The sequence below is a fragment of the Protopterus annectens genome, chromosome 5.part0, assembly GCF_019279795.1.
Source record: "Protopterus annectens isolate FY-2018-M chromosome 5.part0, PAN1.0, whole genome shotgun sequence".
In the NCBI taxonomy this organism is placed as follows: Eukaryota; Metazoa; Chordata; order Ceratodontiformes; family Protopteridae; genus Protopterus; species Protopterus annectens.
In genome coordinates this window covers 71,641,568-71,654,067 of record NC_056735.1, presented here as the reverse complement: position 1 = coordinate 71,654,067, position 12,500 = coordinate 71,641,568, and the positions used below count along the sequence as shown (strand labels likewise).

The 12,500-nt window shown below is 40.7% G+C and overlaps 1 protein-coding gene across 1 annotated transcript in view; it reads right to left on the bottom strand.

Moving 5' to 3' along the window:
- Positions 1 to 12,500, bottom strand: part of EPHA3 (EPH receptor A3) — a gene marked incomplete in the record, with an annotated part of 1,122,317 nt that overhangs the window by 185,278 nt on the left and 924,539 nt on the right.

Sequence of the window (12,500 nt, the reverse complement as noted above, 5' to 3'; positions counted from 1 at the left end):
TCACCAGTGGGGTATCAGAAATCCAGACTTCCTGAGTCTGGTCTATGAGCCAGCTGGCAATCCAGCAAGTTATTTACAGGTTTATGTCCAGTCTGGTGAGTTTGTCAACTATACCAGAGTGGGTTATTGTATCAAGCACCTTAGCTAGGTCCAGGTAGGTAGTATGTACTTCTCCCTTATCTGTTGCCTTGTGACCTTCTGAAAGAACTCCACTAGGTTTAATAGGCATGACCTTCCCTTGACAAAGCCAGACTGAGTTGGGTCCAGTGTCTGAAGATTACCAATGCCTTTGCTGATCATTTTGATAATTCGTTCCATGGCTTTGCATATTACAATAGTCAGACTAATAGGTCTGCAGTTTCTGGTGTCAGTTGATGGTTCAGCCTTGTGAATTGGGATAACTGTTTCAGTCCTTCATTCTCATGGCATAAAACCTGTTTTAAGGCTATAGTTGAAAAGTGACTCAAGAAGTCCTGATAGGTCATGTATGAAGCTATTTAGGAGACATCTCAGGATACCATCAAGGCTCACTGCACTGAATTTCTGGGCTTAGCGAGCATCACCAGAACCTGCTCCCTGTTAAAAGGGGGGATGTATGCTAGTGGGTACTTCATGGGGGGAGAGTGGGGGATGAAGTATGAGCTGAATTTGTCAGCCAGCAAATTCACTGAGTCTCTGCTCAGTGAAGGTAGCACCACTGACCACCAGTTTAGCACACTGCTCTGTGCTGCTCTTGAGGCTGTCGACATGGCTGTAGAAGGACTTTGGGTCATCTTTAGCCTGTGGGGCTATCTTGACCTCATAACTGGCCTGGTTTGACTTAATTACTCCTCTTAGTTTTCTGTTTAGAGAGCTCTTATAGAAGATACTCTTCCTGATTTTAGCAATGAGAATTTTTCCTTTTATTATGTACACTATTAAGGTTAGGTTTCCACCAGTGTGATTTCCACCAGTGTGATTTGTATTTAGAGTTTGTTTTGAGGTTACTTCTAGTAAGTACAGCAACCTCTATACAGCCACTTACAATTCTGCATAGGCTACTCAGGGTTGGGAAGGGCATTACATCACTTAATAGGGTGTAGTTTGCTTTGGAATAGTTCCTAACTGTTACAGGGTTTGTTGGGGTTACCAAGCTGATTTTAATTTCAAAGGAGACAGCTTTGTGATCTCATCTCAAGTGAGGACACATCACTTGTCTGCCTATGAGAAGAGTTCTGGGTAATATGTTGATTTTCCTCTTTGGGGGTCCCCTGGGTGTAGGAGTATGAGTGGTGTTTGATTTTGTTTTTGGTGAGTGCTTTAGAGTGCTAAGGATAGGTTTTATTGTTTATATGGTTAGGAGGTCTTTGAGGTTTGGGAACATACCACTAAACCTCTTACAGCAAGAAATCTGGACAAAGCCATAAATAAATGGGGCAAAGACCTAAAAATAGGGGAACGTTTAAAATGTTGCTCTTACAAACTTAGAAAGTAGATAGACAGGTTTTGTATTAGCATGGCTTTTCTTTAAGGGTATGAAGTTTGAAACTTAAATGACTGTCAGTTTCTGACTTAAATCTTCAAGATTTACCAATGATTTGCTAGAAAACCACAATTTTATGAAAAATGGACCAAAAATATGAGGCAAAAATCTGGGCATTCTGCAAAAATCTGTACAGTTGAGAGGTATGTTTGGGAAGATGGCTTTTTAGTGCATCTGTATAGGTTGGTCTGTGTGTGGTCGACACTGTGTGTGGTGGATGTAACGTGTATTCTTTACAACCTTACATGTATGAGATTTTTGCCTCCAGTGCAATTGTGTATGTGCATCTCTCATATACTACGTTTATTTTTTTAAGGATTTAATGGTTATGAACATGAGACAATTGCTACATTGTCTCAGGATGCCCGTATCTACCAAGCTAACTATAGAGACATTTGGAAATTGGATAACCATGTTGTCCTGACCTGTATTAGGGTGGGCTGCTGCAGGTCATGGACTAGGATATACAGAGGTCTCCTTGGTTAGTCTCTGGGGTTTGGCACTAGGTCAGACTGTGCTAAGATTTGACAGCAGTGCTCCTTAATGTGTAAATTAGCTCCTCTAAACTTGTCTCCATGTGCTTTATTTTAGCCACACTAAATTGTAGGTCACAGTTCCAAGAAGTTGTATAAATAAAATTTACTTTCTGGGCATTTGAATCTATACAGGGCACTGTAACCTCTTGATGCAATAACACTAACAAAGATTGCTTGAGAGTACAATGCTGCAACAAAACAAACTACCTTGTCAAAGTAATTTCAAGTATTAAGGACCCTTAGAATGATTTAAAGCCAAAAACAAATCAAGCAATAGCACTCTAAACAGTTAATTGAAATGCAAAACAATAAAATAAATCTCTTATCTGCAAAGGATTGAGCAGTATTAACTCAGGATCCCCTTGGAGTGAGCAGATGGGAGCTCTAGGGAAATGAGCAGCAGGCAATATGTAGTAAGGGGGTTTACTCAAGTGCAATACTGGTTTGCAAGTGGGCACAAGTAATATGGATATATGGAAAACAATGCGTGGGGAAGAACTTAAATGGGTTACACAACAGACAATAGCAATGAAAGAGGGAGGGAGGGACCTTGGAAGTCAGATTACCATAACGGATAGAAGACAGACACATCATTTTAAAACCACAAGAAATACATGGGGGGGGGGGGTTGGGAAAAAAAACCTGGAGCTCAAATCCTGTGGTTAGAATTTCAGAAACTTTTATCTTAATACCTCAGTGTGGGGGGAAGGGGGTTAGACTCAAAGAACATGGGAACAACCAGTAGGTGAGATAAACAAAGAGGAGCTAGAATGCAACTTTAAGATGGCACGTACAGATATAAAAAATACTGAAGCACAAATAGTACAGTTGTGTACACTTACCATAAAGTGTATTCACTGTTGCAGTCATTACATTTGGGTTATCCTGCTGGCAGATTTCCCTCAGTCGGCCTGAATTCCAAAGTCTTGGGTCCTGCGTCGGTTGCTGTCACCTCTTCCCTGACATCAGGTCGTTAGGGGTATAAAAGATGCAGCCGATGCAATTTTCTTCAGTTTTTCTTGCCCCAGATGTCAGGTGCCCCCAATAGGGTAGGCTAAAAATATGTAAATAAAACATACATGCACCAAAATAAGCTTTACCTTCATCTATAAGCAAATACACTACCTAGGTTGTATAGATTAGAGAAATAAAGATAAGTTCCAGCAAAAATAAGGGGGATGGCGGGTAGGTAACCTGGACTGCAACAGTGAATACACTCGAACATCTACATTTATGGTAAGTATATACAACTGTACTATGTTCTTCGTGTTTCACCGTTGCAGTCATTACATTTGGGTTGAGTCCCAAAACTATGGTTGGGGGGCTGGAGCTAAACAGCATTAGGAGTGGCTATGAGGCCCTGCAGAACTGCAGTGGCAAAGCCTGCCCTGGATTTAGAGCAATGAGGCAGATTGTAATATGTTTTGTAAAGGTATGCACTGAACTCCAAGTAGCAGCCTCTAAAATGTCTTTGGTTGGTACTCCCCTGAGAAAGGCTGCAGCTCTGGTTGAATGTGGCCTAATGCCCTTAGGCACTGGTTTGCCATGCTGTGAGTAGCAGAAATGAATGCAGTGACCTATCCACTTTGAAATAGTCTGCTTGAAGATAACCCTTTCCTTGTGATGCTGTGGCATATGCCACTAGTAATTGTTCTGTCTTTCTGAAAACTTTAGTTTTGTCCAAGTAGAATCTAAGTGGTCTGTGTACGTCCAAAGAATGCAGAATTTTCTCCCCCTTGTTCTGTGGATTTGGATAAAAAGTTGGCAAATGAATTGTTTGGTTAAGGGCTACACTGGATACCACCTTAGGCATAAATGTAGGGTTTGTTCTCAGAGAGACCCTGTCTGGATAAAAAATGATAAAGGGTTCCACAGCCATGAGAGCCTGTAGGTCTGAAACTCATCTTGCAGAAGTTATTGCTAGGAGCAAAGCTGTTTTCCAAGATAAGAACTTATATCCGCAGTAGCAGCTGGCTCAAAAGGAGGTAAGGTGAGTTTTTCCAAGACATAATTGAGGTCCCATGCAGGTATTGGCGTTCACCTTGGAAGCCTTAAGTTTTTGGCTCCTCTGAGGTACTGCCTTAATAAAGGATGAGAAAAGAGTGGTGGCTCAGTATTGTAATGAGCAGAAATGGCAGAGGCATGAATTTTTATCGATGAAAAAGATAGGCCTTTGTCCAGCATCTCAGTTAAGTATTGCAAAATCTGAGGAATATTTGGGACAGCTGTATCTGTTCCTTGAGCTTGGTTCCAAGCACAAAATCTCTTCCATTTCCCATAATATGATTTTCTAGTACTAGGCCTTCTGGCTTCTAAAATGACATCCATCACAGCTTTACTGAGAGGTGTGGTTTTTGTATGGCTACATTATCCGCCATGCTGCCAGGTTTAGGGTCCTGAGTTGGCTGTGCAGAATCTGATTGTTTTGCTGGGACAGCAGATGAGGTATTTGAGGTAAGGTCCAGGCTGGGCATTGGGACAAGTTCCTTAAGATCAGATACCAGGTACTGGTGTGGCCAGTCTGGGGCAATCAGAATCATTTTTGGTTTCTCCTGCCTGACATTTAGGAGTACCTTAGGGAGGAGAGGCAGTGGAGGAAATGCATATACTGATAGGTTTGTCCAGTTGAAAGGTAAGGTGTCCACTTTCCAAGCTTATCTGTGATAAGTCCTTGTGCAGAATCTTTAGTCAATTGTTTTGAGTGGAGGCAAATAGATCTATGTCCAGGCATCCCCATTTCTTTGTTATCATGTTGAAGATTTTGGATCCAGTTTCCATTCGTGCGGGTCCATAAGGTTTCTGCTTAGTTCGTCTGCCAGAGTATTTTCCTTTCCTGGCAAGAATTGTGCCTTGCAGATGAACTTTGCTGTGTCCCTTAAAGCCATGGCTAGTTTGCACAGGGGATAAGAATGAGTACCCCCCTGCTTGTTTATGTACCACATGACCATGGTGCTGTCTGTCTTTATCAGTAGTTGTCCCGGATGAAGTAGGTCCTTGAAGGCTGTCAGGGGATTTTGAACAGCTAGCATCTCTTTTTGATTGATATGTAGATGCTTTTGGTTTGTGGACCAGGTGCTTTGAACGCCTCTTCCTGCCATGTGTGCCCCCCAGGCATAATCTGATTAATCTGTCATTAGGCTCTGCCTGGCTGGGGGTAGTGAGAATGGCTGTCCCTTGTTTTGGTGACAAGCCTTTGCCCACCATCGAAAATCCTGTTGCAGGCAGGGAATTAGAGTAATCAGTGTTTCCAGACTGTGGCAATGTTGTGTCCAGACACTTTTTAGGTACCATTGAATTTTCCTCATATGCAGTCTTGTATATGGAATTAGTAAGATGCAGGATGCCATGACGCCCAAAGCCTGTAGAATTTTTCTTGCAGATAGCTGGGCCTTTGTTGCCACTTCCTTGAAATAGGTAGTCAGTTGCTTTTGTTTGTCTGGAGTGAGATAAGCCATCTGGGCAGTTGTATTTAAGCTTGCACCCAGGAATATTATCTCTTGAGAGGGTACTAGTTTTGATTTATTTTTGTTGACTGTGTACCCTAGGCATGTTAAAAGTCTTATCACAAATGTCAGATGCTGTAGTAGAATGTCCTTGTTCTCTGCTTGTATGAGGCAGTCGTCCAAGTAAGGATATATTTGTATTCCTCTGTCTGCAGTAAGCAATTACTGGTGCCAGGCACTTTGTGAAGACCCTGGGTGCAGTAGATAAGCCAAAGGGCAGTGCAGAGAATTGGTAATGCTTTGAGCCAGCCTTGAATCTGAGGTATCTTCTGCATGATTGTCTGATTGGGACATGCAGGTATGCCTCTTAAGTCTAAAGTCACGAGCCAAGCCTTGCTGCCCAGCATGGGCAGAAGCTGCTGTAAGGTCAACATCTTGAATTTTGGTATATCCAGGAAAGTGTTTAGAATAGATAGGTCCAGTACTGGTCTCCATGCTTTGTCCTTTCTGGGTACCAAGAACAGTCTTGAGTAAAATCCTTGTCCCTGCTCTTGCTGTGGCACTTGTTGAATAGCCCTCATTGCCCATGAGAGCTGCGATTTGTTTTTGAGCCTCTGCCCATTGATTTTTTTTGGCAGGTCTGGCCAACCGTTTGAGCTTGGCAGGGTTTGGAAATGAAACTTGTAGCCTTGTGACACTATGCCTAGAACCCATTTGTCCTGGGTTATAATGTGCCAATTTTGAAAAAAAAAGCGCTAGTTTTCCCCCTAAGGGTGCTGCCAGAAGATAAGTGCTTGGTGCAGGCAGGAGGAAGTCATTGGGAGTGTTTCCAGTATGATTGTGATTTGTCCTCTCCACCTTTGGAGGTAGAAGCATTCCACTGCTTAGACCTGTAGGATCCTTGCGGCTGTGATCTGCCTCTAGGGCGCCTGGATCTGCTCCTTTGAGGTCTGTCTGAGACTGGAAAGGACCAATTCTTTGTAGGCCAGTGTCTGCTAAATCTAGGTGGCTGTACCTGTAAGAAATCCATGACCATTTGCATAGATTTAGCTTTGTCCTCCATTTTCTTTAACACCTCTTCTGCCTTAACAAAAAACAAGGTATCATGTTGTAAAGGAGTATCTAATAATTCTGCTTTAACATGGTCAGGCAGACTTTGTTCCTTTAACCAAGCATGCCTCCTAATGACAGAACCCGTAACAGTGGTCCTGCAGGCGGCCTCCAGAGAATCAAACCCACATTGCAAAGTATGCTTTCCAACTTGTTGAGCTGCATGCAATAAATCCTGCATTTCTTTGTTTTCTGCACATTGAGAATTTGCCATCATTTTCTGTTTAAGCAGTGTCAAGATATATTGCGGATATTTGAGCATATGAAACTGGCAATTTAAGGCCCTTATAGCCAAAGTAGCAGATGTGTAAATCTTTTTTCCCCATCTATCCAGAGCCCTAGAATCCCTGTCAGAGGGAATAGGGTTTTTTGCAGTAGAAGCCTTGACCCCTTTTGGACCCTGAGAAATAGTTTCACGGTCTGCAGTAGGGTTTTTGAAAATTAATTTATGTGAGTCAGGGACCCTGTAGTATCTGCCCGGCTTAACAGGAGCTGGAGGTAAAGAGTCTGAGGTCAGACTAGACTCCGAGAACACATCATCTACAATGTCCAACACAGGTGGAATAGCTAGAGGCCTGTGTTGAGGTAGTAAAAGGAAGTATCTGAGCCTTTTCTTAGATTCTGAAAATTCTTGGCTCTCCCAGTGGAAGTGCTCCCTTATGGTATGCAAGGTTTCACCAAAAGAGTAGTCCTCAGGAGGAGAAGGTGAAGGAATTGATTCTTCAGCATCAGAATCCTCATAGGGGGGAAGAGAATATTCCTGATCAGAAGAGGAATCAGAAGAAATGGAAACTTGATCTGAAGATTCATAGTCTGTCTCTTGCTTAGGCCTCTTATCAGGAGGGTGATAGGAACCCCTGATCAAGGTAATTAAGTCTTCAGCCATTTTGAGCATCTGTTTTTTGGGCATGCAGGCCTGTCCTTGTAGCTGGTGAACTTGTTTCTTTGCCTTTAAAGGCGTTTTAGTCTTTGAAGTCGGTTTAATATACAATTGTTTAGGTCTGAATACACCTTCAGAAGCTGATGCCTGCTCAGCGGCTCTGGACCCATCTGAGGAAATAATCTCCGAGGCTCCAATACCTTGAGTTTCCAGAGGCCTGGCTGGCTCCACGTGGGAGTCGGTAGCGGCCTGCACCTCTAAAGTAGTGGGTGTCAGGAGCTGCGAAAGCGCCTCACTGAGAACCGGCGAACTGGTGACTTGCTTAGGAGAAGCTTTGTCGTCGGTTTTTGACCTCGGTTGCCTGTCTTTTTCCTTTTCTTTGCATTTTTTTGTGAACTCCGATAGTCAGATGGCTATCCAACGACATTGTATAATTAAATCTTCGCCCAAAATAGCTTAATGCAAAATCGTACAGACGCTTAACAGTGTGTTGGTTAAATCTAGCACAAAACCGACAACTAGCAACATCGTGGTCAGGGCCTAGGCAAGGAATACAGTAAGAATGAAAGTCCTTATGAGGTATTTGCTTCCCACAAGAAATACAATTAACTTTTTCTGACATCGGTCTGGAGCAAGAAAAAAGTTTCCCTAACTGGGTACTTAGCTTTTAACGAAGACTTCGGATCTGAAACTCGAACACAAAAATCTCTGGAGTCGGCTGACCGTCCCTTGCGAACTGCTTCTGCTTCGGGCACCACGCAGCAATAAAGACTGGAGAAAATGGCGTCGGCTGCATATTTTATACCCCTGATGACCTGACGTCAGGGGAAGAGGCGACAGCAACCGACACAGGACCCAAGACTTTGGAATTCTGGCTGACTGAGGGCAACCTACCAGCAGGATAACCCAAATGTAACGACTGCAACAGTGAAACACGAAGAACATCCTAGATTACACTCCACAATACTGCCACTACCGCAATCATGCCAAAGACTAAGGCATCAGACTATACAGAAAATTATCAGTAATTAACTTATCAAATGAGGCTCAAATCTGGCAGATCACATTCCTGCCCCAAATCTGAAAGAAGCTACAATACGGTGGCCACAGACTGGACTAAAAACACAAAAAGCTACGTTTTACATTAATTGTACTTATAGAAACTGAGGTGCAGTACTATGTATAAACAATGCTACAATCTTGCAGTAATAAACATGTGCAATAATGGCCAGGAAATATATGACAAACAGTACTTTTCACAAATAAGGTCAGTATGCACAATGAAATATGAATTAAGGCAGGTAATAAATAACAATGCTTGTTTGCTCTGCTCTTCTAACTAGAAAAACTAAAACAGCAATCTTTTTAAATTACCTACTCCCTAGAAATATTAAACTGAAATATTCCTGACCTGCACTTTAAGGAACAGTATCAGCAACTAAACTGTGTATTTCTCAGATGCCCTTGGTACATCTCCAGCTTATCACTGGAGTCTTGCGCACCACCAGAGACCATGGAAAAAATAAACTCACACTACAGCATTATTTAAAAAGGTATGCGTTTCTTTTCTTAATAATGCTACTGAATAATAATGAAGTTACGTGTAATTATTCATAATAATTTTTTTCAAGTAATGCAGTCATACATACCTTGAGAACTAGGGTACAGAATATTGTAAATCAAAAGGAATATGTAGACACTTGAATGACAGAATCAGAGCTTATGTTGTATGTTAACTCCTAACTCCACTGTTAGTATGATGAACACAGAAAGTAATAAACTCAGCTTTAAGACTGTGTCTTTAAAACTTAGGGGAACAAACCGGAAATGTTCTTAAACCCAGAAATACCTTGCATGCCTGAACAGAAATGTTATTCCATTCCAAATGCTCATTAGAGAAGACAGATGGCAAAGTTTCAACACATTGTGGTGTTATTTAAAAAAAAAAATCTTTTTTAAATTACCAATGTGTAACAGTAACAAATCATGTTTGCACTGTAGATAATACAGGTTTACACATGGTGGTTAGCCTGACCACTCAGGCTTCACCCTCAACAAGCCACACTAGACGTGGTAAAACCAAACATTATCCACACCCAAAGACAATTCATTGTTTGTGTACATAACACATTGCTGCCATAATTCTCAGAGCTACAAGAGATCACTTCATGTGATGAGAAGGTTAAACCTACACTGAATACTAGACAAACTATTGCTAAAGGGTAACATTGCAAACATGTTATATTAATAGCCGTTTACACTGAATATGTTAAACCCGAGCATGACTTTTTGCCAAGGTATACAATAACACATTACTTCAGGAATTCCCACAGTTAGTGCAAATTGCTATCTATAACATGATTGATTGTCTGTAAGCAATCTTACATAAATTACAGTTGAACTATAACAAAAAACACACCTTGTATTAGCAGGGACATGCATTACTGTAACAAACACACACCCTGTATTAGTAGGCACATACATTACAACAAAAACACACGCCCTTTATTAGTAGGCACATACATTACTATAACAAAAACGCGCACCCTGTATTAGTAGGCACATACATTACTATAACAATCACACACCCTGTATTAGTAGGCACATACATTACAACAAAAACACACGCCCTTTATTAGTAGGCACATACATTACTATAGCAAAAACACATACCTTGTATTAGTAGGCACATACATTAAAGCTATCAATGAAATGTCATTAAAATATGCTGAAGTAAGAATGTGCTATATTATGGTATTACTAATGTAATTTGGAGTCTTGCTGGTTAACAAAATGCAAGGGTACCACTGAAAAGGGTTACTATACGTGGCTACTGTGGAGTACTAAGAGTGCCCATGGGTGTGCAGATCTATCCTTTTGCAAACTATTTTCTAGACCATGTAAGTTCCAAGGTAAGGTGCCTTTATACATCTAAAGCCAGGTAAGTAAATCTCCATACATATAAATAAACAATAAAAATGCTTTAAGGGATTCATGATGAGCTACCATGGCACAGATCAGCAAAAGTCTCGCCCAAAGATTTATGCTACAAAATGCTCTTGGTAGTGTGGCAAAGTGATCTATAAATCCCTAAAAGTACTGAATTCCACATATCAGTAGAAGGGTCATATGCAGATTTGTGCTGCATAAAAAGGGCATCTCCTTATGAAATGGTAATGGACATTCTGCTAGTTTGGTTTTTGAAACAGAGGGACCAAGGAGTTAGTTAGCTGCATGTCATAATTTTAAGGGCTGTACTATATTGCTAATGCAAAGAGCTGCTTGCATACTAGGGTGTGCCTGTCCATCTCTCTCTCTATTTTATATATATATATATATATATATATATATATATATATATATATATATATATAATTTTATGGGTTCACTACATAATCTCAAAATGTTGAAATACTGAATTTCAAAATCGAGACTATATAGCCAAAACCCCTAAATGCCGAAAGACCAGAAGCGCAAAATTAAACATCCTGAACGTACAACACACATACAGCGCACACATACACACAACTTCCTCCCACAATCAAACATATAATACTACACTACAGATAAGCAGGGGGGCAAGCCCCACTGCACCCCCCTACTTAAATATACTGACTCAGATCGCACAGACACACAAGGGAAACTCACACCCACACATTTTACAGTCCCTCACACACACACTGACACACACTAAAGCCCCTAACCAACACACTTACACATAGATACATACCTGAATTCCACCTATTCATCCACAAACTGCAACACCAGAAGCACTACTTCAATATCTCCGTACATCGGGATTTTGAACTTCGACCTTCTGGTCTTTTGGTATTTAAGGGTTTCGGCTATATAGTCTCGAGATTTTGGAATTCGATATTTCAAAATTTCAAGATTGTGTAGTGAACCCATATATATCTATATATATATATATATATATATATATATATATATATATATATATATGGCAGGTTGCAACTCTAGACACTTACTAAGCTTGATCCTCTCTTCCTGTAAATATGCACTCTGGCATCCATGGCTTCCTGTAAATATGCACTCTGGCATCCATGGCTTCCTGTACATATGCACTCTGGCATCCATGGCTTCCTGTACATATGCACTCTGGCATCCATGGCACACAATAATGTTAGATCAGGCATATGGCACAATGGTGATCTCACAGCATGTCAAGCTTAAGATCAGCAGCAGCGGCACATTATAACAGGTGCCAGCCTTGTATAAGGAATGTGCTGACATCTCTCAGGAGCCAAGCATCTACTTGGCCAAGAACTGAGGGTTCAAAGCTCAGGAAATCATTCCAGAGTCTGGGTTTTCTATGGCAAAAATTCCAGTAGTCAGTTACTACTGCAGAAGTAACCTTTATGAAGAACTTCTCAGGCTATGCTAACTTGCGGAAAAGTAAGGTTACAACCCAAGTATTTCTGAGTACGCAATCTATACTGGGTTTGATAATTCGCAGTGCATTTGAGTACTACTACATGTGCTTTTAAAGCTCATTTCTTCTTCAACATTGTTTAACTATTACTCTATGTACACATGATTACTTCACTGCAAGTTAGTTTTATTTATTCCTCAGTGCTGTTATTCATTTCTCTAGGTTTAAGCAAATTATCTGCCACTTTCTGTTATTTTACAAATTTGACACAACTTTATCTGTTCTATAGTCACTATCTCTCTCTCTCTCTCTCTCTCTATATATATATATATATATATATATATATATATATATATATATATAAAAACCACATTTTATTGTATTCTTGTAGCCACTGAATAGACATTTTGCTGTTCATACAACTTGGCACAGATTGGGGCTTACACTACAAAGACGAGTAAATAAAATAAGTATATACTGACATGCCCTTGAAGTGTTAAGTAGATATAAATATCTGCAATCCAGATATAAACATTACATATTCCTGAAAAGTTATCCCTGGGCAAACATTTAATTAGAGCAATCATTCTTTATCAGAAATATGGAGGAACATGCC